Source organism: Cibotium barometz, chromosome 14 (assembly GCF_041138505.1).
Source record: "Cibotium barometz isolate CiBa-2024 chromosome 14, ASM4113850v1, whole genome shotgun sequence".
Classification (NCBI taxonomy): Eukaryota; Viridiplantae; Streptophyta; class Polypodiopsida; order Cyatheales; family Cibotiaceae; genus Cibotium; species Cibotium barometz.
Genome location: NC_141059.1, coordinates 53,230,989 through 53,236,988, shown reverse-complemented (window position 1 = coordinate 53,236,988; position 6,000 = coordinate 53,230,989).

The window sequence follows — 6,000 nt, the reverse complement described above, 5'->3', positions numbered from 1 at the left end:
CTCTTGACATGTACTCCAAATGCACTAGCTTACATGAGGCCCTTACGATTACCAAAATGCAGTGAACATTATCTCAAAGATTAAAAGGTGATCCTCCATGTTCATTAGTTCACACATGGGGTATGCTCATGTATGGATCAATGTGTGTAGGTGTGATGGCTAACCAAATAGTTCTTTTCCCTTTTCAGATTCTCCTTTTGAAAGGGCACCACATTTAATATACATATCCACCAATATGTTGTCAAGTCACACCACTATTTCCCACCAACCCCACTCCAACAAAGTAGAGGCGATGACATTGCATCTATTCTAAACACTTGGTAATATTATGGAATTAGCGCATATTCTAGGAGATAACATGCACACCTATGACACCCAAACTCTTCCCACCAAACATGCATATATGAGCAATAAGAAAGTGGAAGCACATGCATATAAATCATAAACAAGACAACATGCATACCTATGACACCCAAACTCTTTCCTCCAAACATGAATACGAGTAACAAGAAAGTGGAAGCACATGCATATAATCATAAACAAGCTAAAGTGAAACCAACAAGAAAGTGGAAGCACATGCATACAATCATAACAAGACAAAGTGAAAGAAAATAGACAAAGTGTCTTTTACAAATTGAACAAAGAATAAATGCATTATTTAAAGCATTCTCTCTCTCTCTCTCCCACAATGCTATATACAACAAAAGAAAATAGTAAGTTATTGTTTTCCTTAGAACATGTCATACACCACTAGAAGTAATACTACTAAGGTGACCCATCACATTGAGGAATGTCTAAGAGGAGGGTGCCAACAATGTTGTTAGTGCCTGAAGTGATTTAGGTCTTGATGCTTTGAAGAGACAACTCTCTCTCTCTCTCTCTCTCTCTCTCTCTCTCTCTCTCTCTCTCTCTCTCTTTGAAGGAGTCTCGGTGGGGTAGTGGGCCACCAAATAGGTATGGATAATCACCACTCCCTTGATGGGTCTAATAATCATTGGACATACGAGTCTCGGTGGGGTAGCGGGCCACAAAATAGGTATGGATAATCAAGCCTCAACAACCACAGAAATTCGTCACTCAGTTAGTAATGGGTGCCCAAGCACCTCTTAGATGTCCAAGGCTTCCACCATGGGAGCTCCATCATTTGGGTCGTCCCATGGCTTAACCCTCATTAGTTTTCCCAGACCACACCAACCAAGCTAGTTCCTATCCAATCAATGAAGATGGTTTGGAGACCAAAGCGTAAGAAAGTCCCCTCTTCCTCAACTAAAGCCTACAGACTTGCCCACACCCAACCCATGGGCACTCAAAATGGTTTGGCGACTAACACGCAAGCAAGTCTCAAACAAGTCCCCTCTTCCTCAACTAGTGCCTATAGACTTGCCCACACCCAACCCATGGGCACTCAAAAGCTCAACTCGCCTAGCCATTTCAACACAAGGAGCCTTATCCATGAAGCTCCACCCCACCCCTTAACATTACCACCAACCCAAGGGGCAATGCTACAAATGACAGAGCTTAGCCAACCACTCAAGGATCCACTCTCAAGGGTATGCTCACAAATCTCCCCAAATGGGCCACTCAATACAAAACCCTCTTTATGGGTGTTGACCAATAAACACATGCACATGTGAAAAAAAAAAGAGAGTCTCTAGATGATTAGGACCACGAGCACACCTTTTTCCCTTGCCCATGCACAACGCCTGAAATTCTCACTAGGCTCTGTCCATGCACAATCCACACAAAGCTTCATCATTGATATAGTCATCTAGGTACATCTATGTATGGGGGGACCATGGTGGGCGCACAAGCCGCCTAGTCAATGGTACGACCCATCGCTTGGATCTTCTTAATCACCTTGCTTCATCGTAATAACTGTGCTTCATGCCTAATCAATCCTACCCATAACTTCTTCGTCTCAACACCTATGGATCCTCGTCTCACCAACTACCACTCCTATCAACACAGGATCCCAGAGCTTTAATGACAGAAGAATACAACCCACACAAAAAAGAAAGAGAGAACACCGCAACCCAATCACTCAACATCCAGGGGAACCCACGATACCCGTTTACAGTGTCTTGACAAAGATGCTAGAGCTTTAAGTAACACTGCAATCAACATATAGCATCTCGGAGCGTAAGCAATTTCCATGCGTATTGTGTCCTTGTCCCTCTGGAATTCTCCCCTTCTCACTTGCTTCCTAACATTATTGTTTTACTAAATCCTCCTTAATAATACCACCTACCATGTGGATACTAGTCATTAAGTGTTCTGTGCTAGTCTACTCATTCAAGTACTCCGAGGATATCCGCCGCAAATGTGACAAAAAAGAAACACACCAAAAACAAAATAAAGAGTACTACTGGGTCCATAAAAGAAAGCAGACTCATAAGAGCCCATCAGACTAGCTGGATACTTAATCACTAGTACTCCACTAACTTCTTTCCATCTTACTAACTACCCCACCCTCTCTCATTTTTGGAGAGACAAGACAACCAACCAAGTGCAACACTTCCCGGCATGCCTCGACAATCTCTTACCGATCATAAGAATGTGATCGAGTTTAGGAAGGGGAGTATGTTAACCATATATTGGTTAACACATTCCTACGAGACAACTTCCATCTACACACTTATGTAATGGGCACTCGCTTTATATTGTAAATCCTATCATTTGATGAGGGAAATTCCCTAAGGAATCTCCCAAGTATTGAGCTTCAAAGGACAGATAAGAGGATCTTGGTCACTTGACCAAACCATAGAGAAAGTCTTGTAACTATGTTTTGGGCATCCCGGGTCACTTACTCCCGCGAGCGGCCTAGTGGGAAAATTTTTGGAACTATAAAAGCCAACTTCTCTTTTTTGTAACTCATTATCCCTTTTGTGTAATAGAACTAGAGTGCTCTCTCTCTCTCTCGGGTCACTTACTCCCGCGAGCGGCCTAGTGGGAAAAGGTTTGGAACTATAAAAGCCAACTTCTCTTTTTTGTAAATCATTATCCCTTTTGTGTAATAGAACTAGAGTGTTCTCTCTCTCTCTCCCTCTCTCTTCTTGCAACTCTCATCTAGCATCTATGGTGTGCTTAGGGTTAGGGTTTGGGAGTGATTGCTAATCACTTGTCCTCTCTTACTTCCCTCTTGCTAATCACTTGTACCCTCTTGCTCCCTCTCTCCCTCTTTCTTGAGTGATTAGGCTACCAACACGATCATCTTTTGTCCCGTGAAGATCCCACACGATCTTCACGAGAGAAATTACATCACCCATTGGATTAGAGCAACCACCTCGGGGTGATAATGAGTGTGGGAGGATGGCGGCTACGGTGGAGCTCTTGAGCATTACTAGGGCTCGGTAGATAGGAAACTTTCCATAACATGCTAGGGTAGGGTTTCCTTGATATCTTTGGAGCTGCTGCTATACGGAGTGCCAATCCGCTACTTGTTAAAGCCATCTTTGATTTGAATCTGACCAAGTCTTCATAGCTCAGTGTGCCAAGTAAGCTCTTTGGCATGCGGTTTTTTTTTGACGTATTTTAATGTTTTGTATATTTTTTTAATTGTTTTATTGTGATTCATGTATAGCTTTGTGTTTAGAGTAGGAATGCCACAAGTTTGAGTGAAGAAACTTGAGATTTGGGTGATTAGAAAGCCTAATCAAAAGGGTTTTTCTTAAACCTAAACTATTTTTCTTAATTTTTAGCTTAATGTTTTCTCATTTTCTTCATTACTTTGAATAGGTAGGTTCGAATTGTTAGATAGAACCCTAATCCACCAAAAACTATTAAAAATCCAAAAACTATCTCTTAGTTTTTACGATTTATTTCACTAATCTACTGGTGTGATTAGTAAACTTAAAGAGAGCAAAAAATCAAAAACTTTAGCCTAATTTCTTTTAATTAGACTAATTAGAGTGGTATTAGTGTTCTAAAAACTTGCCTTAACCCAAATCCATGTTTAGTCCACTCCCATTAGGCTTTAATTAGCAAGAATTAGCACTAATCAGGTCTCATTTGCCTAGTTTTTCCTCTTTTGAGTGTGTTAATTAGAGACCTAATTAGAGGGATGAATTGGGGGTGATCACATCATTGGATTAGCCTAAACATTGCTAATCCATCTATCAGATCCCTATCACTAAACTCCTCACCATTTGGGAGTAATTAGATGGCAAAAGAAGAGGGTTGAAACGTGATTAACAATGTAATTAAGAAGATTAATCATTAGTTAAGTTATAGTGACTCTAAATTAATTGAAATCCACTAATTTAGAGGTAACCTTTTCCTACCTACCTTGCATTCATGAGGGGATCTTAGTTGTCCCCTACTCACTTCCCTCCAAATTTGAAATTCAAATTCAAATTTCAAACTTGCAACAAACAACCGCACACCTAAGGCCATGTGCATATGCTTCTAAGCGTACGGCCGTACCAACCTGAAAAAAACTTTTTTTTTAACAAAAAAACTTTTTCCACAACCGTACCTTCCTCAATGTACGGCCGCACCAACCTAAGCATACACAAGTACCAACCGTACCTTCCTCAATGTACGGCCGTACCAACCTAAGCATACGGATGTACCAACCTAGGCATAGGGACATACCAACCTAAGTAGTATACGAATGTACTGCCCTAAAAAAGAAAACTTTTTGAAAAAAACAAATAACACCATAGCCATACCAACCTAAGCGTACAGGTGTGCCAACCTAAGCATACATACGTACTGTCCCAAAATAAAAAATAAAAAAAAATGTCACGACTGTACCTTTCTAAGCGTGTAGCTGTACCAACCTAAGCATATGACCATACCAACCTAAGCGTACAACCATAGCTTTTTTGAAAAAAAATTTAAAAATTAAAATTTTCAAACCTTTAAAAGTGCTTATGGTCTACCTCCTCCACTCATTAGGGTCATTTTTACACGCATAAAACGCCTCAAAAGACAATTTAAACCTTAAGAGTGCATTCACGCATAAGGTAAAAGAGATGGACACCTTTTGGTCATGGTAACATGCCCCCAATGCCTCCATTCCATTTGGTGTGACACCTAGACTCAACTAGAACCATCGCTCATTGCCTTGACCTTTGACCGAGTACTTGAGTGCGCACTGTCCCCCCCATAGAACCTAAACTTTTGCACCAAGTAAGGTCGGGCCCCCACTTATGTTAAAAGCCAAGGAATAACTGTTTATCAACATGACATTGCACCTGACATGTGCCTCCTAATCCTCCAGTGCTTATTCCATAGGCGGCCAAGCCCAAATCCCATGTTCACATCAAACAACTCACTACAAACAGTGACATAGAGTCAAATAGAGACTCATGATGAGGTCCCCACACCAAATTTGCAAAGGTACTTTATCCTCCTATGGTAATCAAATATTGACCATCCCCATCAATATAAGGACCAAATTGAACTTCCATATACTATCGCTAGTCCACCTTATGATTAAGGCCCCGTACCTAAGGAATCTCCTCACATCAATGCGACGTGGCCCACCTCTTAGCCTTCCTTTCCTCCCAAATCCAAATTCCCATTGAAGCCTTGTTAAAAGGTAGTCCAAATTTATGGAATGAACTTTGGGATAGGATGGAATGAAAACTGCACAGTTCTATGGAGGAGGAAGCTAACTCAGATTCCGCGGATGAATATGAGCCCCATCCTTCTAAATTATTACATCACCACAACCCCCAACCCAAAGACGCACCCACAATTCAAGTAAATGCACTGGGCCATTACATTGAAGGTGATAACAACAGACATGTGGTCAAAGGCATCCTAGATGGAGGTGCTGGCCTCAACATCCTCACAAAGAACATGCTGGGAAAATTGGGGCGGCCAACCACGCCTTGCAGATCCCACCACATTGGTGATCAAGCTTGTGGACGAGAAATCTACAAAACCCTCGGCCTGGTGCATGACCTCAAGGTAAAACTATGTGACATGACTTTTGTAATACCGCATATGAGAGAATCTTGGGTAGACCCTTCATGCGACAAACACAATTGA